Genomic DNA, 23,160 nt, shown 5'->3' on the forward strand with positions numbered 1-23,160 from the left:
AGTAGTAGCCTACTTATCAAAGCAGCTAGACAGCACAGTAAAGGGATGGGCTCCTTGTCTCCAAGCCCTTGTGGCTGCAACCCTACTGACACAGGAAGCTAAAAAGATTATATTAGGGAAGTCTATTACAGTATACTCACCTCATTACCTAAATGAACTCATCTCACACAAGGCACTCCCTGCCCTGATGACCCCTTCTCGCCTCCAACAGGTACATCTAGCCCTCTCTCAGGACCCTTGTATCTCTATTGCAACTAGTGGTCCTCTTAATGTGGGAACTTTACTTTCCACCTCAGAGGGCCACACTCTACATGACTGTATTGAGGTCTTACAGATAACTCCCATCCCTTTCCCTCACATTAGTAGCACACCTCTCTCTTTAGCCTTTGACACATGGGTTCATAGATGGCAGGTCAACAAACACAGACAGCCAAAAGAAAGCAGGATGTTTAATAGTTAACAAGTCAAAAGTTACAGAGGCAAATCCATTGCCACCTGGGACCTCTTCCCAGAGGGCAGAACTTATTGCCCTTACAAGGGCTCTTACATTAGCAAAGGACAAAGTCATAAATATATACACTGATTCAAAGTATACATTTAGCATTTTATACTCCCATGCCTCTACCTGGCAAGAACGGGGCTTTATTAACTCTCAGGGAGCCCCCATCATTAATGCACCTCTTATCCTTAAACTCCTAGAGGCAGCACTACTCCCAAAGCAGGCAGCAGTTATTCATTGTAGGGGACACCAGAATTCTGCAGATCCCATTGCTCAAGGCAATTCCTTTGCAGATTCACAAGCCAAGTTAGCTGCACAAAGGCCTTACCCTTCTCATCCTCTCCTGTTAGTCCCAAACAGTCTGCCTCAGCCTAATTATTCACCAGAGCAGCTACAGCTATTTCATAAACCAAGTTACACACAAAAACCCAGGGATGGATTTTCCAGAGATCAAAACTTGTTCTCCCAGATCAGCAGGCTTTAGACATCATCATTGACTTACATAACTGTTTCCTATAGGATCACAGGCCCTATACAGACTCTTAGCTCCAGTAGTCACACACCTTGTCTCTTTGTTTTCCAGTCTAACATACGAGCATTCACCAATGATAAAGCTGTTCTGGATGAAACACCTGGCACCAGCTTCTGCATGGGCATCAACCGTCAACCTTCCTAAACCCCAATATGGTGCCCCCTCTCAGCAGGAAGTAGTAAGAGAGAGGAAAACTTCACCCTTTTCCTAACAATACAAAGACAGGAATGAAAGGTTCTTGCCTCAGTAGAAATTATGGCAGTGGTCTAACAAGGTGGAAGGTCAAAGCAGGAACGCCTACCTCTTCCTGCTTCTTTCCCAGCTCCTGTTTGCATACAAAGAAAATTTCAATCAGCTGCTCGCATGTCAGCAATGCCCTGCCCTAAGTGCCACCCCAGTCAGAAATTATATATATATATATATATATATATATATATATATATATACCCCATACCCCACGTTTCCAGCAGAGAAAGCCAGGCCCTGGTGATTGTGGAGTTCTCTCCATGTCCTTAGAATAAAGTCTACTGTTCCCCTATATATTTTTTCTCTCCTTGTGCTGAAAACCCTATCAGCAAGTAGTGTGCTTCCATCACACCCAGGGAAAGAGGACGCCCAGGCTTGGGCTGGGGCCTGGGCACCATAGCCTGGGATGCTCCCCCTACCATGTTGGATTGCCCTAGGGGACTGGGAGCTCGGGCCCCTTGATTGTCCAGGGTCACTCAGCAGGGGCCCCGCTGCCTCAGAGCCCAGGCTCCAGAGGCCCACAGAGGCAGAGCAGACTGGGTCTGGACATGGGAGTGGGATTGGGAGGCAGACACTCCATCACTCCAGAGAGAACAGGCAGTGGCAGGAGAGGACTGGGGACCCCTTGCTATCTGTAGCACCGACTACCTTCTCTCTGTGCCTCCTTTCTCCCCTGGGCTCAGGGGTTCTCCCAGACTCCTCAGGGGGGTCAGCAGGAGGCTGTCTGCTGGCTTGTGGAGGAAGAGGAGCTCCTGCTTGGAGAAAATCTTCACCAGTCTAGTTTTGCGGTTCTTAATCAGGTTCCACTGCAATTCTAAAACCAGGCAGCAGTCCAGGCCCCCATGCCTGGGTAATGGAATGCAAGTGATCCCAGGAAAGGAAGAGAGCAGCAGAGCTGAGGGTCACAGCTCCCTCAGTTGCTTTTGAATATGGTTTGGATGGTTGGTGGCTTGTGATTGGCTGAGGCCTGGTACTGGCTACCAGGGTAGGTTAGGGTTTGTTTACACACAATTAGGTTACAGTTCATTGTGGGAAGAAGCCTTGAGGCCCCCTCCAAAGATGTGTGAAGGTGGCATCAAGCCCAACTCAACCCCCCCATCCTAGCTTGGGGCATCTGGAACCTGCCCTGGGTACCACTTAGGCAGGGCCTTGCTAGGGTAGAGCATCTGCCATGCTGAGGGCCTGCAGGGCTGAGACAGGGCAGCGTGCACCCTGCCTGCACGTGAGGGCCTATCATTGCCCAGTTCTGGGCCCAGACTTGCTCCTTAAACTTTGCATAGGAGCCAGGGCTCCACAACCTCCCGCTCCTCAGGCTAGGTCTTCCCGACCACTTCAAGGGTGTCTTCTGCAGCCAGGGCTGTACATTCCAGCTCACTCTCTCTTCTACCCTCACCCACATTCTCTAGATTCTGTTGTCTGAAAGGCACCACTTAGTGGATAAAAAGTAAGACCTTGTGAGCTGCCCATGTTCCTGTAATTCCAGGTGTAAGTGTTTCAGGCAGCTGAGTTAGTTAGAAACATTATAGGCAGTGAGAACAGGCTAGTTCCTCAAAGGAGCCAGTACAGAAGCCCGGATAGTTTGCAACTGTGGGGGAGACAGACACCTTCTGTTGTGGACCAGCCCTCAAGACAAAGGATCAAACCAATGCATCTATATCCTAAAGGCTGATATTCTAACTAGTTCCCTATCACCCTTGAGTCACTATCCTATCCATCTAAGGAAAAGGTCACAGCTCCAAAAATGCCCACTTCCTATGCAATCAATTTTACCTATTAATAGAATTTAATCTTATTGGCTAACTATAGTTATTAGCCACCTTATGCCCATCTGCCTTGTGATTTCCCAGTCTCCCCCCACCCTCCTTGAACCCATGGTTTCATTCTATAAAAGTCCCTGGAAAAGACAGAGTCCTGGGCAACCTGCTTGGGTCCCCTTCTGTCTCTCTTCAGACAGAAACTTTCTTTCTCTCAATAAATATATCCTACTCTTCACCTCCATTGTTCCTTAAATTCATTCTTCGGTTTTAGAGAACATAAGCTCGTGGGCATGGTAGGCTGGGAGTTTCACTCCCCGTACCCTCACATCCTCTTCATCCCTATGCTGGCAGCTACATGCTGGATGTTGGACGCGGCCCCACCTCCTCAGCACCAGCCTCCCCTTTGTCACTGGGCCTTTCCTTCTCCAGAGCTCCTGTCTCAGGTGGGTCGTTACCAGAGGAGTCACTTGGCTGAAATTTATCTCAATCTCTCTCTTTTCATTGAAGTTCTTATCCATCATCTAATCTCTTTTGCCTCCAAATGCAACGTCTCTTTTATAACCCTCTTCAAACGCATTTTTCCAAACTTCAAACGGCTCTCGTGGAAGGCAGCCAGAGTAAACCATGGCTTAGGGACAGAGGACAAGAGGGGGCCTAGCATCTCCCCTGGGTCACAGCTGATTCAAATGCTTGTCTCAGACACCTAGGGGCACTCTGACCTTGGATGTCACTATCACTTCTTTCCCTGCTGGTGCGCTCTTGAGGCGTTGACCCGCTGCCTCCCCAGCTTCCTGGCTGTGCTCAGGGCCTCCTGGGCAGGGCGGGAGCAGGGGCTCAGGGGAGCCAGCAGTGCAGCAGAAGGGGGTGGAGCTGGGCCTCTCCCAGGGCTCTGTTCCAGCCCTGCTCTGCCGGAGGGCAGAAGCTTTCCCTTGCATGTCAGCCACAGTGGAGAACCCATGCTGCAGTGTCTGCAGAGTGGGGCAGAAAGCAAGAAGAAGGAGCAGGGCTGAGGCAAGCAGGGGATTGGAAGGTAGGGGAGAGGCAGGCTGTGGACTCTGGGGACAAGTGGAGGGAGGTGGCCCTGTTGGGGAGGGGCAAGGCCACTACCGGTCCCAGCACCCGCTGTGCTGTGGCTGGAGCTGCTACCCTGGAGGAGAGGGGAAGAGAGAAGCCCAGTTTTGTTAGTTCCCAGCAGAGAGGAGGCATTGAGCCTTTATACTCTGCAGTTGGCTTTTGGAGGCCATGGTGAGGGCTGCATTGACTCTGCACAGCTTTAATTCACCCAGCAAGGAGCTGTCCGTGCCTATGACCTGGGCAGTTCTCTGTCAGAGTCTGGCTCTGGAGGCGACCTGGGTTCTAACCCAGCTCTACCACTGTCCTTAGCGAGTCTCTTCGGTGTCACTCCTGAGCAGGATGATCAGGGTTCACCGGAGCCGGAGGCCCTGTGGGACTGCAGACCTGCTCTGGCCTGGGCTTCTAGGAGAGGACCCAGGCCCAGGAACAAACCTCAAAACTGCAGAATGACACACAAACTCCCCAAACCAGAAGCCGGGCATAGCCAACTTTCCAGATGAACAGCAGAGCAATTTTAATCTAGGTCTGTGCGTGGTTGAGAGGAATTTATACCAGAGATTACTTGCAGTTAGCTGTGTCCCAAGCTAAACAGATCCTGCCCTTTGTCTCCCGGGGGTTTGTCCTCAAGGTTGTCCAGGAAGAGCACAGCTCTCTGGTCCCCTCTGCCTCCCGAAGGAGCATTTGCTGGAACGCTTTGCAGCTCGGCTATTATGAGACGAGGCAGCGGGGACCACAGGTTCTGCTGCTTTGCAGCTCTGGGTTTCTTCTCATCACCACAGTGAATGCAATAAGGGAAAATGCACCCTGAGAGCTGTGCGTTCTGTCCGGTTGTGTCGGCGATGCCGGGGAAATGTTATTACTCCTGACCAGGTGTCAGATAATAGGGTTCATGTTCCCCAAAACTGAAGAATGAACCCTAAGGAACAATGGAGGTTAAGAGTAGGAAAAATTTACTAAGAGCAATAACTCCCAAGAGACAGCAGGGGACCCGAAAATGGGGTGCCAATGAGCCCACTTCTCAGAGGAAGTTGCATAGAGCAAAATTAGGAAATGGATACAACATGGGACAAAACTACGATCAACCAGTAAGATGCTCAATATAACCATTTAGGTAATATTGATCCAGTGGGGAAGCAGGTCATATAGCAGGTGCACACGGAAAGGACCGAGACTTTTTAGGAAGGGATGGGTCAGGGGGTCCTGGTCACCCACCTGGGGGACTGATGTCTGTCTAGACTTGATTGGACCAAGTGATACCAGTTATAATCTTCCCCTCGGGGAGGTGTGTAGGCCTGGTCATTCCCTCTTTATCTTGAGGCCTAGCCTTCAGTGGATGCGCCTCCAGCCCCAGCTGTGCTGGGTTTGCATCCTCTGCGCTGATCCCTCCAGGGCCCGGCCCCGTCTAACTGCCTGGAACTTTCTACCTAACTTAGCTGTCTATCATATGAGGAGCCCAGGTAGGGAGAGGGGTAGAGCTGGGGACTGGTAGGAGCTGGCCACTCTACACCCCGTGTGGGAAGCCAGGCTTAGTCTGGCTCCTGCCCACTGGGAGGCAGCAGAGGGTGGCAGATACATCGGTGTTGCAGGCTGAGGACTGGGGCTGCCGTGCACCTGGGATGGAGCGCAGAGTCCGGGCTGGAGGAACCTGGAGTCTGGGGCTGATGCTTGGTGAGAGGGGCTGTGTGTGGATGCAGGGAGGGCTCTTGGCTGGGTCCGAGTCATTGATCAGGCTTGAGGAAGCAGAGATCCTTTATTGCTCGAGGCAAAGATTGGAGGGCTTGGTTTTCTTTTTGCTTGGCCTGTTCTTTGCTCAACTGTTTTCTCCTGCACAGGGTACCACATGCACCCAGAAGCTGCTCTGTTCCAAGGGACTGAGGGGAATTTTGGTTTCACTCTGGGCAGTGTATTCCCCTGCGGTCCCCTCAGCCACACACATGGGCACCTGGCAGATCCCAGGGTCCTCTGTCTACTGGCCCCGATAGCTGTGTGGAAACAGGAGGTGTACACTCTGGGGAGTGTACATCTGTGAGGAGACATGCACACACACAAGTACAGATGTGCACACATAACAACACTGTACGTGTGCAACTGCACAGTGTGTGTGTATGTATGGGGGTACAGTTTAAGTATGTGTTTGTAAAGGGTGAGAAATTCCAATAGAATTTTAACTTTCATATTGTTCAGCGAATTTTTCTCTCCTGTAATCTCCTGCAGTCCATCTCCTGCAATGATGGGTCTCATCTTTTCTGGAGCTGGACAGAGCCCAGGCCCTGTATGCATTCTGATATCCTTAGCCTTGTCTTTTCATGAACTAAGGTCGTCTGGTTCTTCAGCTTCACTCTCCTGGCCCCTTGCAGCTACATAGAGGTCCCAAGTTCCAGGGGCATCTCACCCTCCCTCCCTCCCTTCCTTCCCCCACAGGCTGGAACTCTTGCTCCCCAAATGCCAAGGACAACAGGGAACCAAGAGCCAGGCAGGGTGACTTCAGTCACCTCCTGCCTTGAGTGTGTGAGAGCTCTGGCCTCAGATGCTGGCGCCCAGAGGAGAGCAAATCAGGAGGCCTAACTGGCAGGGATAAGCAGATTTGATGTACAGCTGGCTCAGCTCTTGCAAAAGCAGTTATAAGTGATGTGTTGGGGTTGGCTATGCTCTATCCACAGACAAGGGTACAGTTTCTCTAACAGGATGGCTTCCTTAGTATGTGCTGGCCAGATTCCAAAATTCTGTCACTCAGGGAAATAGTGTAATGCACTTTATGGAAAACGATAAAATATATAAAGACATAGAAAGAACAAAAGATAGCTGTGCACAACCCCGCTGCCCTTCAAGGGCTGACGCCAGAACCTCAAAGCCCTGCCACGCGTTCTTGTGCACCTGTGCCAACATGCTTGCCCAGCTCTGCTCCTGCAAGAAGTCATCCTGTGCTACTGTTCCACAATCAAACCTTTCTCTTTAGTGGCGCGTGGTGAACCCTTTGCCCACTGTGGAATATTCCTTAAGCACAGTTTGGAACGCTTGCATGCTATTCTACTGTGACCACATGGGTTTTTTGATGCCCTAGTGTTGGCTATTCTATTTGCTTACTTGTTTAATATTATTATTATTATTTATTATTTATTATTCCTGGTGGTAGGATGGAACCCAGGGCCTCACACCTGCCAGGCAACCACTTCTCACTGAGCTCCATCCCAAACCCTACAATGAGGGAAGTACCCCAAATAGCAACCTGCAAGACACTTGCTAACTCCAATTTCCATGGGGTCTGAGATGTGTACCTTACAGGGCAGGTGCTGTGTATTCATCTCATACAGAATTCCCAACAGTTTGGGAACTGCTGAGTCCCTAGCAATTGTCAAGAGCTGACTTCCCTGGGCCCAGGAGGTCAGCTTCCTCCCTGTCTCCCTGGTGACGATGGTGACCTGTGCATGACCTACAAGCTTAAGGTATTCACGTTCCCCTCTTCAGATTAATATCTGATGGGAAATTAGTAGGGGAAAGATGCGCCCCTCAGTCGGGGAGCCCTTCCCCGCGGGAGGAGGGGAGTCTGCCGAAGAGATAATGTTACCTCCCTGCTGGCCTCTGAGCGCCAAATCAGTGTCTCTTTCATGTCACTGGGCCCGAATAGGGGCTGCATCAAAGAGCCATGGAGAAAAGAAATCGTGGAGCGGGCGCTGCGAGAGGAACAAAGCCAGCACAGGACCAAAGTGGGGGTCAGTGCCCTCCCCCGCAGCTCCCCGCAACCTCCTGTCCTCTCCAGGGCTTGGCCACCTTGGGCTGCCAGCAAGAGACCAGGTCCTCAGCTGCCAGGGTTTACAGCCAGCCTTTGGAGCCGGTGACTCACCTCTCAGTTTCTTTCCGCCTCTGTCTGCCTGGCTTTCCCCTCTGTTAGCCTGCTGGTGGACACATGAACTTGTCCCTTCCGGGACTTGGGGACTTCAGGACAGACGCAAGGCATGGGGCTGGCTCTTATCTCCTCTGCAGGCCTGGCCTTCTGAGCTTTGGCTGGGGCCTGGGTGACCATTTTGCTCCCCGTTTCCAGACAACCCCATGTTGGCCTCCTGGGTTTTTGCACTTCTATTGAGTCTTCTGAGTTTCTGTTTTAATTTTAAAAAATCAAATAAACTGAGGAAAACTCTACTGAGATGTTTTGTAGAGAAGGAAAGCACATGGCTGTTTTAAAGATGAAAACACCGAAGGAACAGAGCAGGCGGTGACAGTGCTGATCATCCCGAATCTCAAACCCAAATTCGGAAATGTTCAATATCTGACACTTTTGATGCTACAAGTGGAAAGTTCTTCCCTGTGAGAGTCTGTTTCAGGCACCAGATGCTTCCAGAATATTGCATAAAATGTGCCCTGGGCTGAGTGCAGAAGGTGGGTGTAGAACATGAGTGAATTTCGTGTTTACACTTAGGTCACAGTCCCAAGAGAGCATGTTATGTGCATGCAAAAGTCCCCAGACAAAGAAAAAAAACCCCAATCTTGAAGCTCGTCTGGTGCCAAGCATGGAGGACAAGACATGGTCAGCCTGGCCTTCAGCCGAAGGGTTAACAGGCCAGGCGTGCTTTACGACTTCCACCTGTGTTCAGGGACACTACCAGGCAGGCGGAGAAATGAAGGCTCCCCAGGCCTGTGAGCCCCACTTCCCGAAGCCCCAGCCTCTACTTGGTCTGTGTCTCTGCTCCCACGCCCTGTGGTCTCCTTGATTCTTTCACTGTGCACCCAACTGTCCCACTTGTAACCCTTGGGCCAGAAGTTCAGTGACAGAGATCTGGATGCTCCACGTGCAGCTCTAGGGTGCAGGCAGTGTCATCTGGTGGTGGCGGGGACCTGGCCCATGTGAGCACCATGCCTTGGAAGTAGGATGAGTGCGGGACGGCCCCTGGGGACGTGAATTGTGGGCAGACGCTGAGTATTGAGGTTGTCATGTGCGGTCCCGTCCTTAGCATGTCAGGGACACCAGATGCCATCCTGCACTGTCTGGGCTCTGGCCATTTTGCTGGGCAGCTGACTTGGTCCAGCCGGTTCCAAGCAGCCCCAGGTAAGATGTGCCAGTGGCCTTGGAGGGGCAGCCAGGGGGTGGCGCCTGCTACTGAGACTTGAGCTCTGCCACAGGGCACCAGCCCTGGAATCAGGCACTGCCATCTCCTCTGCATCCAGAGCTTCAAATCATTGAGTGAACAAATGGAGCCATGGAGGCAGAGGCTGTGTGGATGGCGCTCCTGGTCCTGTCTCTCTGTCCCTCCTGTGGGTCCTCCTCTTCCTCCTCCTCCTCCTCCACGGACCTGCTCTCACTTCCTGCCCTCAGTATTTTCTCATGTGAGTCCCATGATTTTAATAATTTCTCTTAGGCGAGCTGGGCCTCCAGGCACCGTGGGGAGGGCTGCCTTTTACTGCACCCTTTAACTCCCATGCTGGGCACAGAAAACTTTCCGTAACTGGCTAACGAGATGATGGTCACAGCTGGTATAAAAGTGAGGGTCCCCAGATCCATGAGCTTCATCTATCTCAGAGCTCTGGCTGTGGGTGAGCGGACAGTGCTCCCTGCCAGCGGGCGTTGTGGGCGGCCACCCCTGCTCAGTGGGGCCCATGTTCCCTGCTCTTTCACCTGCTGTAGAAGGAAACGACATCGGAACCCCTGGGAGGACTGCCACACTGGAGGCCCAGCGGCCTGTGACCCCAAGCCAGTGGTCCAAGGTTGGCTGTGTGAGTGTCCGTTCCTAACCAATGTATGTGTGCTGGGTGCATGTGGCCTGTGTTCCAGGTGGCATAGGGCAATGACAGGGCCATGCAAGAGAGATTTCAAAAGACCAAAGTGAGTGACAGGACAGGGATCAGGGTCACTTTCAGATTGGTCTTCAGGTCCCTGGAAAGGGGAAGTGTTCACCAGCTCACGGTGCTGGTGGGGCCATCAGACATGGGCGGGGTGGGGTGGGGGGGTCATCTAAGCCGAGGCTGGCTCCTGGTGCTAGAGTAGGAAAGTGGTGACACCTGTTCCCTGCCTCCTGGAGCCCTGTCATCCTGTCCCCGCCTCCGCGGAGGCAGGGAGCAGGTTCCCTCTGGAGCTAGGTGTTGGGGGTGAGTGCTGTGCCCTGGCTGGCCTGGCCTTACTTCCTTGGCGTGGGGCCGCGCAGGAGAGGATTCACAAGGAGAAGGTCAGGTAGGCTGGCGCCTGTGCGCAAAAGCCCACGTTGCGATTCCCCAGGACAAGGTACTCTCCTGCCCCATCTGTGCTTCTCAAACAAACACTGCTGCTGTGATTTGCCATCAGCCAGTGGGAGGTCTGGGCCTCGCCTTGCCTGCTCTGGATGTGTGCACATGGGTCAGTTAGCACTGTGCTCCATCATGGGTGCAGTGGGGAGGGGACTGGGGCTTTTCCTGGGGACTGGAACAGTGGTGATCTTGACTCAATGCCAGAATGAGTGGCACCTGTGGAAACCAGACACTGATGGTTTACTGGGCCACGAATGAGGTGACTGTTCTTACAGAAATCCAGCCTACCCAGGAGAACAAAACCTTTAACCCTAAACACCAGGGCCTCCATTCACAACCCAAACCCATGTGTTTTTCATTGATGGAGTTGCGAAAGTCAGGCAGAGGGATGCATAAACTCAGCTGAGCCCGTTAGCAGGAGGATGAGTGACTGATCTGCAGGCAGCTTTGCAGATGCAGCCGCGAGGCTCAGGCTGCTGTGCTGCTGCGTGGGGGGTCCGTGTGGATCTGAGGTGGCTCTCCTCAGTGTCCTCAGGTACGAAGTGGGGACAGAGATGTGTGGTGACACTCTGCAATTCGGGGTCTCAGGAGCTGTTTGCTTTCCTGCTGTTTTTAGAAGCATAGGGACAAACTCTCCAGTAAGCACTGAGGCTGACCTGCAGGTACCGTAGGTTCTGCCTCCAAGACAAGCGCCCTGAGGATTGGTTGCTCATCCAAAGCCATCGGATGTGCACCTGTGAGACGCCAGCCTGCATGAGGAGCTGGGGAGGGGCTGGGGGCAAGGTGGCTGCGGTCCTTGTCCCCATTAGGAAATGAGGGAGCAGGTGGCTGGGGCCTGCGAATTGTCTCAGAAGCAGTGCGAGAGGGAAGGAGCCACACTCGGAGTCAGCAAAGCATCTGGGGTTGTCAACATGACACAGTGCTCAGCTGAATTCTGGTCTGATTGAAAAAGAATCCTGACACTTAGCATTCTGTCCACACAGCCAGGTGTCCCCCAAAGTGTCCAGATGGCTGCTGTAAGTGGTGGCGCTCCCCGAGTGACTTGGGTGTCCACGTGTACCTGCAGCGAGTCAGGCCCAGAGGAGGAGGTCTGTGCAGACCACCCTGTGGGGCTTGCATGCTGTCATCTGCAGAGGAAGGCCAAGACACTCCTTTCTGGGGAGCTGCTGCCCTTGTACAGACCCTGGGACGGCGCCCTGAGTTCCTAACCCAGCCCCTGACAGTTAGGGCAATGTTTTCCTTGACAATAGAGATTTTGTCCTCTGTGGAAAAGGAAGTCAAACGTGACAAGCTGCAACTGAAACTTCGCAGAGACTTTTGAAGTTTCTTTAGCTGCAGCTGAGCTCAGTGCTGCCTGCTCCCGCCTTGCCTTGCCTGCAATTTAGGAGATAACCTGCTGTGGTTCACCAGGGACCTTGGTGCTTTCAGGATGTGAGGCTTTCTTCCTGTTTTGTTTTGTTTTGTGGCCCTAGGGATTGAACCTGGAGTCTTTACACTGAGACACATCCCCAGCCCTTTTAAAAAGACTATTTTGAGGCAGGGTCTTGCTGACTTGCTAGTTTACCCTGGCTGGGCTTGAATGTGTGATCGTCCTGCCTCTGCTTCCCAGAGTGCTGGGAGTACAGGTGAGTGCCACCGTGCCTGCCTGGTCAGGAACTCAGAACTTCTGGTGCCCAAGTCAGAAAAGCTCTAGCTGAGCACATAGAGCATTACTGGAGCAGGAGAACCATTTTCCATTCCGAGGAAACACGGTGAGTAGTTCTGCCCTTCCTCCATCCTGTCCACACTGTCCTGGCGCCAGTCGTGCACCACTGCTGCTGACTGGCCTGAAGCTAGCAGGGGCTGCTGTGACTTGCGGGTGTTTGGGGCTCACCGATCCTTGAGTGACCTCAGGCTTCAGGATCCGTGGTGCACATGAAGGAGGGGCGTGGACCCTGAGTTGGAGTCCTGGCTGCCCCTGGAGCTCCCTGCCCTTGGGCGTGGCTCAGAGGACATAGAGGAGCCGAGCTCCAATAAGCATATCACCTGGCAAACGAGCCCACACAGAAGCTCTGAGGACCCCAGGCAGCAGCCTGCGTCTGCGGTTCAGGGGATGGGCAAGGCCAGCATGGTACCTTGCTTGGGTGGATCAAGGAAGCAGTTACAGCCTTCCAAGCCTGCTTATCCCCAAAATGGACAGGAAGGCCCTTTATCTCCTTGGGCCCCGAGCCAGGGGAAATTCCAAGCTGAAAAATTCCAAGCAAAGGCTGCATGTATTCAAAATTCTTACAAGTTGCACTGTATTGATCTCCCAAAAAGATACTCCAAATTATACTTCTGTTAATAAGTAATGAATGAGCGTACCTGTCTTTGACTCTAATACTCCTAAATTTACGATGATGCATCAAAGACAGCACTTCACTTAAACTTCGGGTATAGTCCTCTTTCAGGCTTCGTGGAGCAGAACGGCCCCCAGGAGCCCTGTGGTTGCCATGATCCGCTTATGCTTCAAGTCCCTGACATAAAATAGCATAGAGTTTGTGTGTAACTTGGACAATCACCCCAGGTCTTGTAAATCTTCTCTAGGTTACTTGTGATGCCTGATGTCACGTAGATACTGTGGTAAATGGATGTTACCCCGTGTTATTTAGGGAATAAGAGGAAAAAAAATCTGCTCCCATTCAGTAAGGCTGGTGCCTTTCCCGACCTTCTCTTCCAGTGTTGGCAAATGAAGAGCTTGATGTTTGGGGTTATGCGGCTCAACTGCATTCCCCTTTAAGTGAGGTTGAGCATCTTCTCAAGTACTTGGCCATGTTTGTTTCTGGTTCCACAAGAACTACCTGTTTGGCCTTTTGCACATATTTCAATGAGTTGGTCATCTTTTTTCTATTCAGTATTAGGGAAAAGCCAGATTTTCTGGAATTCTAGTTCCATTGTTTGGTTTTGGGGGAGATTCTTGACCTCCATGGGATTTGTTCTTTCTTTCCACCTGTGGAATGGGAATGGATTGTCCTGCTTTCTGAGGTGTAGAGGGGCCTCTGGATGTTATCAGTGCCTGGTGGGCACCAGGCTCCCTCTGCCTGCAGAGCAGCCATGGCTCCCAAGGTGTCTGGCACCCAAGGAGCTTGAGCAGAGGCATCTGAGAAGTGCAGCCTCTCCATGAGAGGAGGCTGGCAGTGGCGGAGAAGAAACACTTCTCTATGCTGCATCTGCTCAGAACTGCTGCCCAGGCCGTGGCTGCCAGGGCAGTGCCCTCAAGCTATTTTCATAACTTGTGATTCCCGGTAAGAAGCAGAGGTTTTAGTGTCATGACTGAGTCCACGCACACTGCAGGCCCCTGGAACAACACCAGCCCTCAAGTTTCAGGATGTGATGCTCACAGTGTGTAGGGTCCTCCAACACAGTGACTGAATTTGGGTTTTAAGAAGTTCTTCTCAATTTCACAGCCTTCCACTGAGCAGTTCAGAGAAAGAGGCTCTCCAGGGCCTGTGCAGATCTGGCCCTCAGGAGCAGCATACCAGCCGGGTTCTCTCTCTGGGTCTTCAGAATTCCTAGAGGCTCAGCCTGGGCTTTCTCCAGCTGTGCCTTGTGTCCTTGGTAGCCACTGGGAAGTGGCCTGTTGGGTCCATTGTGCTGCTTATTGGGGACCTAGCCAAGAACCCCAACTGCCTATATATGGGATACAGCAAAGACTAAAATAAGAAACACAAATTTAGTAATGCACGTTGGGGGGCTGGGAGGTCAATGCCTTAGGATGGGCAAAGACCCAGACACCCCAAACTAGCCACTATTCATTGGGTGTGTATGATTCAATGAGTATAGTCAGTGATAGGAGTTAGCAGAAGATTCTAGGTTGGCAAGGATTCAGAGGTGGATGACACTGCAGGCAACAGATAATCCTTGGAAGACTCAAGAGGGTGGAGATGATTTTATGCTAAGAGGAACCTCGTTCTAGGTGTCCTTTTTAATCTTAGTAGTTTTAGTTTAGTCTTAGTGGGAGACGTGGTTCCTCCCAAGAGTTAATGGGAAGACTCCAAAGGCTGACACCATAATCCTAAGCCTCCATTTATCCCTTAGGGAAGGATGCAAAATTTGCCATTGTGAATTTGTGGTCCCTAATACTGCTCATCTGCTAATCCTGCCTCCCACCAATTTAGATTGGTGGGTGCTTGGAAGGAGCGCATCAGGGTAGGTCTTGGGGAGGGAAGCGTGGCAGTGATTCTGCCTTCCCAGCTTTCCCTAGGCAGATGTGTGACCTCGCTTCACCTCCACCTGTCCTTTCAGAGAGGAAGAATGGCCAGAGGGTCCCCTGTGGGAAAGAGACTGAGTGTGCCTACCTCCATCACCCCTTCTGCTCATGCAGCCACAGGGTTCCTCTCTCTGCTCCTTAGGGTGGATCCTGACCCTGGGGTTCCCACAGGCCCATGTGTCTGTCCAGCCCAGCTTTGCCCCTGCTCATAGCATTTACCAGCATTGAAGTGGCCACTATCCTCCTACCCAACTTTTACACAGGTCCTGTACTCTGTTCTGGTGTGGATGAAGGAGCCCTGGTGGCTGGGTCATGAAGCAGAGGCCTCTCCTTCCCTTTGGCTCTAGTGCCAGTGCTCTGCCAGGCAGAGTTACCCAGGCAAGAGTGCCAGCACACCCCACTGGAAGGACAACAGGGCCACCTCCCTCCCACTGGCACCCCATGAGTGCTGCCTGGAGTGGGGTGGGAAGGGGAATCATCTTCCAGGCTTTAGTGGGGCAGGAAATCCTGGTCAGTTTCATGGTCACTTCCACGCAGTTTGCCGAAGACTTGTGCTCCCAAAGCCTCCAAATATGGAATTACAAGGCCACTGGGCTGGGGCTGAGCGCCCAAAACAGAAACATTTACCAAATATGCAAACACACTTGGTGTGAATGCTCAGGACAGGGCAGTTTATGTGTTGTCCCCTGTAGGGATTAAGGCAGTGGTCAGCGTCTGGACCACAGTGGTGGTGCACACATTCTGAGAGGGGTGACACTGGGTACTGAGAGGGAGGAGGCCGCTCCTATGGTGGCTGCAGGTGCAAGTCTGAGCTGCAGTCAGCTCTGGCTCACGCCTCTGGGCCGGTGTACTCTGGGATTTTGTGCAGCCAACCCAGCTTCTCTGGGCTCAGCCTCCTTTCTGGAAAAGAGAGACAGCTGTGTCCTGCGGCTGCCATGAATCTGAGGTGAGGTAGTGTGTCAGGTCCTCATTACATGTTAGTACTCCTGCCCCTTGAACGATGGTATTTTTGTTAAGCCTTAGGGTTCTCCCAGGTCTCACATCCTGCCCCAGGAAGTTTTCCCATGTCCTGGTGGTGCAGAGAAATTGGATCCGCACGCTCCCCTCTGTGTGCACCGAAAGCATGGAGACGTTGCTCCGAGGACCTGTTGGATGTTCACTTTCCTGCAGGCGGTAGTGCCACAGAGCATCTGCTGCTTGAGGCATCCCCTCTGCCAGGCCTTTGCTCATTCCTGCTGCCCAGGCCAGTCTTGGAGATGGTATTGATCCACTTGACAGCAGAGACCAGTGCATTGTAGTGGCTTTGCTATAAAATGTTTGCATAAATATTTTCTCATTTAGTTGTCAAACAACTCTGTGTGTATGAGTGTGTGATTATTACATCAACATCCTTCTTCAGCTTTACAGATGGGTAAACTGAGTCTCAGAGGAATCAAGCAAAGGTAAGGAACCAATGATGTAGTTCCCGGCCATATTTTGCAATTCTGAATCTACAATGTGCGGTGGTCACACTGGGTATAGAAGCAGGGGCTGTGACAGGGCTCCCATCTCATTCTTTACCTTCTTTGTGCTTAGTTTTCCATGGGGATCCCCACAGAAGTCTCAGGGTTTAGGTATCTATTGGACCCATTGCTCAGTGAGGAAAGTCACTGAGGACTCGAGTTGGTGATGGTTTTTCAGCTTGAGGTCAGACTCAAAAGCAACTTTAGGTGGTGCTGATTCCTGTAGGCACTGGGATTTCCTTTAGTGATTTGTGTGTGTGTGTGTGTGTGTGTGTGTGTGTGTGTGTGTGTGGCTCTTCCATAGGCTAGGCTCTGTGCAGGGTTGTGGAGACCCTTAGTCCTTCCTACAGGGGCTGAGGCAAACTTCTATTTAATCTTGCATTCACAGCAGAAGAAAGATATGGGCCTAAGGAAGGTACAGGGGACTTTGAATTGTTTACTTGACTTAATTAAGAGCTGGTGAACAAATTAGCAAAGCACACATTTGAGTGTGTCTGGGTGGTTTGTGGGGTATGACCGTGGGCACTGTCTGGTCCCTGTCCCTTCCTCTTTGGTGCTCTTTCTGCTCTGCTTCCTGGCCACCATGAACTAAGCAGCTTTGCTCCACCATCCCCATTTGCTGTGAAGTTCCTGCCTTGGAGCAGCCAACCATGGACTGAATCCGCAGGAACTGTGCGCCAGGTAAATGTCTCCTTCTTTAAACTATAGGCATTGGGGATCCTGTCCCAGCAATGGACACTGACAGCACCAGACATGGCTTTGAGTTAGGCCAAAGTGCTGGTCAGTTAGTATAGCTGAGCATCCCTTGTCTGAAATGCTTGGACCAGAAAGGTTTTGAGTTTCAGACTCTTTGGAACTTTAGAATATTTGCATATATGTTATGGGATTATCTTGGAAGATAGGACCCATGTCTAAACAAAAAATTCATTCACATTTTATACATTTTAGAAACATGCCTAAAGCTAACTTTATAGAGTATCTTAAATAATTTTATATGTGACAAAAAGTTGTGGCATTTTCTAACTATGACATCATGTCATAGAAGGATTTCAGATTTCAGATTTTGGACTAGGGATGCTTAATTTGTAGCAGGCTTACACTCTTCCCACCTGCACTTGGCCACGCTGTCTGGAAGAGAGGAGACACCCAACGTGGTGCTTCCCCTCTGCAGGAGGACAGATGCCTGTCTTCCCAGAGGGCTGTGCCAGAGTGCTGCCCTACCACCCTCTGTTGCTGTGACATGGTTTGTGCTGGCCACTGGGTCGACCTTCATGAGAGGAACACAGAGATGGGACCTGCAGTGCTCCCAGCAGGGCTCGGGTTGGGCCTCCCAGCTGCCTCGTTTAGGGAGATGCATCCCAGGACCTCTCCAGCCTCCCCTGCATCCTTAGAAAGCTTGGGTCTCTTGCTCCCACTGCTTTGTGGGGGATGAAGGAGGAGTTCAGACTCTTTTAAGTGGTGCCTCAGAAGCACAGGAAGCAGGCAAATATCAACCAAACCAAAGAAAACAAAAAGCTAAACACAAGCCCACAGATGGGGGCCTGTCCTAAAACACCAGGCGCGTTCTGCCTAAATCAAGACATCTGGTCACTTTGTTACAGCAGGACAAAGAGCCTTTTTTTCCCAAGCCAGGATTTTATGTCTTTAATCTTTTCCAGAAGAAAAAGAGTTCTCATTACGTCTGCATCTTATCGCGTGACTGCATGTCATAAAGACGCTGTTATCACCTCTTCCTTCTGATTCACAGGCGCTGTGCGATTCTCACTGATGTTATTAGCTGGGATCTGCAAATAGTAACTCTGGCATCGCCATCATCGTGGACAGCAGACGATAGACACTGCTGAGTAATCCTCAAGGTTTCTCTGCAAGTCCTTCAGAGTAAACAGTGAGAGAGCGTTCCCTGGCTGCGAGGGCTTTCAGTAAACTCTGCTTTGGCGCCCACACCGGAGCCTCCCACGAACTCCACTCCAGTGTTCAGTCTCATCTGCTGGCTTGGTTTTCTGAGCTGGAACAGCAAAAGGGACAGAGCTGCAGCGCCTGGCGCTGTGAGGCTGTCAAAAGCAAGCAGGCAGCACCCTTTGACGTCAGGCGCCATTTGGAAGGTGCTGCGCAGTGAAGACAGCATTGCCTTCAAAGTTTGAACACAGAAGTTGAAAGGGAAGTGTGGGAATTGGAGCAGCCACAGATTGTGATGTGGTGAGGAGGAAGAGATGGGGACAGGGTGAGCACAGGGGTGTCCCTGTCTCTTCCAGGGGAAGAGGGTGGGGATGGTGTGAGCATAGGACAATAGCTATCGCTTCCAAGCAAGAACCCCACAGTAGCAGGACAGACACTGGCAGCACCAGCTCCTTGTTAGATGCTCCTGGCCCTAACAGGCATCTCCTGCCCCCCTGGGAGTCTGATTTAACTGTGGTAGTGAGATGGGGCCTGGGCGTGGTATCTGAGTGTGGTGCCACCTGCAGCTGGCTGGCTGGTTCTCTCTTGACAGGCAGGACTGCACCTGAGGCTTCTCGAAGCAAAGCTTGAGTCATGGTCCTTCTGTTGCAGGGAGAGGAGTTGGGGAGGGGACAGGAGGATGGTCTATGACAAGGGAGAGAGCAGCTAGCAGGGGCTGGAGCTGAGACGCCAACACCTGGCTGGGCAGTGGGTGACACTGTCCTGGGCAGGAGCCCCGGTGCACCCCAGGGAGAAGGCAGCAAGGCAGAAGGGCAGCGAGGCAAGGGCTTACCGTGCAAGGTTGCAGGGTACGTGTCAGCCCGAGGGCAAAGGGAGACGCTGTGGTGGTTTTAGCAGGGTTGGTGGCATTTGGATATATCGCACATACCCACACACTCACATACAGATCTACATGGATGATCAGAATATGCAGTGAATGTTTAAAGCAAACAAAACTTATCACAACGGGAGACACATTGCCATAATCTCCCTTATGACACCCCACTCTCTGAGAACACTCTGGTCCCATTGTCCTTGCCACTTCTGGAGCAGTGCTAGAAGTCTCTTTGGTGAGTGTTTTTGTGAGGTATAATCGCACAACTACAGCCAATGCTGCTTCCGTGTGCCGCCCAGTGGAATGGCAGCTCCTAAAACATGCTGCCGTGTCCTCACCCACCTTATCACTGTGCTGGCATCATGGGACTTCTAGCTCGTCCCCAAAGTCAAAATGACCACAGGAGGGAAACATTTTGAATCAATTCAGGATGGTGAGGCAGCTGTAGACCTTCAGGAAAGAGGACTCCAGAACTGCTTCAGAAAGTGGTAAGGATGAGGGGATGAGTGCATTCAAAGCATGCATGCAGGAAGAAGGGCCCACGGTCCCAGGCCAGCTGAAAGCCTTGTTATACTCATTTTCCTCCAGAACCTCTGATCATGATGGTGTCGCTGTGGTCACAAGGTCCCCAGGCTGATCTGCTGGGTGTCCAACAGGTGGCTTCCTGCCCCTCTGCCTGCTCTGCTGCCCCTGAGCTTCTGTGCCACCGCCTGGTGTGTGTGTCCTGCTCCTCTTGCAAAGCCCTGTGGTTCAGGACGGACTGAGGGCACCCTGTCCCAGTGGTAGTGTGTCCAGGCACAGGGCAGCCATAGCGGGGAGAGGCAGCAGGCCAGGCAGTACGTGGCCCGCAGGTCTCACAACAGCACCCTGCGTTTGACACCTGTTCAAGTATCACAGGCATTTGCTGGCCCAGGTCTGGACTGTGAATCCCAGGGATGTCCAGAGCCTAGCCAGAAGTCTGTTCTTCTCCAAGGGGACTGCAGGGCAGCTCAGCCACCCAGTCCTCTCCACAGAGAAGAGCTAGCAAGCTGGCACCAGGCCCATTGGCCTCCACTTCACAGATGTGGCAGAAACCAGAGTTACTGACTCTGTGTTCCAGGATGTGCTCTACAGATTGGACTTCGGGGGGATCTTTTTGCTCTTTTTCTTCTTTAATGTAAGGTTTGGATGTGTGCAATCTCTTTGCAACAGAGTGAAAGCAAAGCTATATTTTGATGACAGATTTGGACGGCATCCTTCAAGGGGGTGTGTGGTGGTCATCACCTGAAACACATGTAGACGGTACACACAGCAAGACATGGCCATAACGTCTGGGAGAAGACTGTGTCCCTTGCTGGCAAGCTTAGGGAGTGGAATTGGCCCATGTTTCCTTGGAAAGCAAGAGCAGTGTAGGCAGAAGCAGGCTACAGAGCTATCCTGCAGCATCCCGGAGCAAACCCTGTGCTGGCCTCCCTGTGACCACATGCTCTTGGGGAACTGGGTGAGAATGAGTATGTGTGGGAAAAGCATCTGGGTAGCTGAAAGAGTTCCCCGGCCCAAACTTTGCTGGCCTCAGGTCTCCTCCTGCTCCATGTTCCTGGGCTGGTGTGGGTGTCAGACCAGAGTCCACACCACCAGTGCTTGTGGCCACCATTGGGAGGGCATGAGTGTGGCCCACAGGCTGAGCGCCTGGCCACGCCTGGCAGCACTGGGTTCTGTACCTCCTGCCTGAGCTCAGCACACTGCTCCTTCAGGGTGAATTTCTCCACGATGTCCTGAAGTCTCAGGCCCTGAAGGCTTGACCTGATGGCCTGCCCTTTCAAGATGTCCAAGCTCAGGACAACACAAGCCGGGTACCCAGCAGAGACTCACTGGCCCAGTGTGGGAAACAGTACCTTCCATGCAGAATTGGGGATGACGTGACAGATGGTGCCGTGAGGAGGAAGTAAAGGGCTGAAGGCCACACCTTGGGCAGTGTGTGGGCACCTGCCAAATACACAGCAGGTGCATAACCAGTGGGCTTCGGCATGGTTATGGCCTGGGAGGTGATGGGTGGAGGTTTGAGGTCTGGGTAGCAGCCATGACCACACCTCCTGTCACCTTCCAGGGCTCACTGTAATGGGCCACCACAGAGCCCTAGCAGCTTCCTGGGGAGTAGGGCTGGGTGTGGCTTTGGCCAGGTTGTGGGAACTTGGGGAGCTGCTGAGAGGTTGTGAGTGCCCCTGCCCATGCAATGCACTTGAAAGTCCTCTCCTGTGACCATGACAAGGTGAGTATCACATTCACCATGAGAAGTGGCACAGAACCACTCTCAGGGCAGATGCAAATTGAACAACACAGTCCAGAGGAAGAGGATTCACTTTCCACTCTTCCTCAGCCGTTGGCCTGATCGCTTCCTGCTCTTCCTCTTGGAAATCACAGCTCCCCTTCTAAGCGGAATTTAAAATCCCAGAGCCACAATTGGCAGGAAAATTGGCAGTAGGTGCAGAGAGACCTGACTCTGACCTTGGATGCACCCTGAAATCAGGTGCTCCCAGCCCATGGCCCCAGGATCATGCCAGCGTGGCCAGGGTGACAGGGCCACTGCACAGCGCAGTCCCCTCTCCTCTGCCTGCCACCTAGCCAGCGTGCGGCTGTCACAGTGATGATCATTAGGATGAGAAGGAGGCTCTGAGCCTGCCTGCTCTCCTTCCTGGAAAACCACCTTGAGCTGTGGTTTGAAATCCGAGATGCTATTTTGGGATTAGCTGTGTTGTTTCCAAAAACCATATCACATTGAAAAGCCAGCGCTACAGGAGCTGGGCAAGGCAGGCTGAGAGCGGGCAACATTGCAGTGACCAGTCCTGGATCAGGTGGCCCTGGGCAGGATTGAGTCTCACCTGAGCTCTTCCCTGGCTGGAAATGCAGGTTCCTGAGAGGGGGCTCAGCCTGGCCTTGTGTCCATGGACCCCCGGCTCTGCAGGACACCCCTTCCGCATTTGCCCACCACTGTTTCTGGGCCCCCACCCCCAGCCCAATCCTGGGAGCTGTGGTTCACCCGGGTCCCTGCTTCCTCAGGGGCCCTCAGATCCTCGGTGGTGGTAATAGGGATGCCTCCGGGTTCCTTGCCCAGCCCTTTCCCACCTTGGGTCACCAGGACCTGCTCTCTGCTGAACCTCAGCTCCAGCACACGCTGCACACAGAGGGCACCCACCGTGTGCAAATGCATGAAGGTAAAGTTGCATTTGCTGTGCTGTGCACAGAGACCCTTGGAGTTCGTGCTGTTGTTAGGTACTGGTTTACAAGCAGGTTCTAACCGATTCTGATTCTAGCTTTCTGGAGATTCTGCTGGGTTTCCTGGTATATAATTACATCGCCTACAAATAGTGATAATTTTGTTTTACCTCTCCCTGCGTTCTCCTCTTTTTATGTTTTCCAACATGATTTTCTGTGATGGCACCAGTGCTATCCTTACCTCATTCCTGGTCTTCTGGGGTGGTCCCGAGAATTCCGCCATCCGGGGAGAGCCAATGTTGCTTCTGCTCTGAGGGCAGCATGGTGACATCCAAGGACCCTCTGCTGCCGTTTTGCTGCAGCCTTTTCCATTCAAGTGGAGACGGAGGGCCACGCTCCTCAGGGCCTCTCGAGCAATCAGCTGGCTCAGTTCCTCTTAAATGCACAGTGAATTCTGCTAGTGGATCTCCTGAAACTGCATGGTCGTTGAATCTTTACGGAGATGCCCAGAAACTCCTGGGATGCAGGAGTGCTGCGGGGTGGGCTGGGCCACTTCCCATGGAGGACAGCTGGCTGGGGGCCAGCTGGGACTGCCTGCTTCCCAGGGTTAGGGCAGCTCGGGGTGCTCATTGCCTCTGAATTAAACAAACGAAGACTGTGACTCAGCTAGAGGGAGCATAATAAAAACTGAGATGGGTCTATATTTAGCAAGGCAGAGGCACGTGGGAAAGACAGAGACTTCCTTGTTCCCGAGCGAGCGGCAGTGCTGCCTTGAAGCTTGAAGATTGGGTGCTCTGTGCTGTCTCACTCCTCTGCTCTGGCCCCAGATGTTTCCCTGCAGATAGTTCAGTCTCCGAGGATGGCATCAGGGCTGGGTGGAAGCCAAGAGCCACCACGTACATCCCGGGCTACCTGCAAGGACAGCTGTGTTGTCCCTGCTGCCTCCTTCCCAGATAGAAAGTTGATGCCCTCTCCTGCAGCGTGTCACCTGGTATGACTTTCAGGAACACAGTAGTCCTCCCTTAGCAAGCCAGGTGTTTTCCAAGACCCTAAGACGTCACCTGCAACCAAGATGTGTCTCCCTACATACAAACTAACACTGTGGATTCTGTTTGGTGTCTTCATTGTACCCGAAGACTTACTTCTG

General features: G+C 52.3%; 2 long non-coding RNA genes across 3 annotated transcripts; one reads left to right on the forward strand and one right to left on the reverse strand.

Moving 5' to 3' along the window:
* Positions 1 to 3,622: 3,622 nt before the first annotated feature.
* LOC134471842 (uncharacterized) lies at positions 3,623 to 20,041 on the forward strand. Of its 2 annotated transcripts, none has more exons than XR_010041555.1 (2): positions 3,623 to 4,064; positions 17,799 to 20,041. It is a non-coding gene; the product is annotated as an uncharacterized LOC134471842 (long non-coding RNA). The 2 variants fall into 2 exon arrangements; XR_010041556.1 differs by lacking the exon at positions 3,623 to 4,064 and adding an exon at positions 10,076 to 16,732.
* Positions 17,667 to 22,906, reverse strand: LOC106026393 (uncharacterized). The gene is made up of 2 exons (XR_001200017.3): positions 22,255 to 22,906; positions 17,667 to 18,056 (listed from the first exon to the last, which is right to left on the reverse strand). It is a non-coding gene; the product is annotated as an uncharacterized LOC106026393 (long non-coding RNA).
* Positions 22,907 to 23,160: the final 254 nt, after the last annotated feature.

This window comes from Cavia porcellus, unplaced genomic scaffold, assembly GCF_034190915.1.
Source record: "Cavia porcellus strain 051 isolate PalLab524CR breed Dunkin Hartley unplaced genomic scaffold, mCavPor4.1 scaffold_20, whole genome shotgun sequence".
In the NCBI taxonomy this organism is placed as follows: Eukaryota; Metazoa; Chordata; class Mammalia; order Rodentia; family Caviidae; genus Cavia; species Cavia porcellus.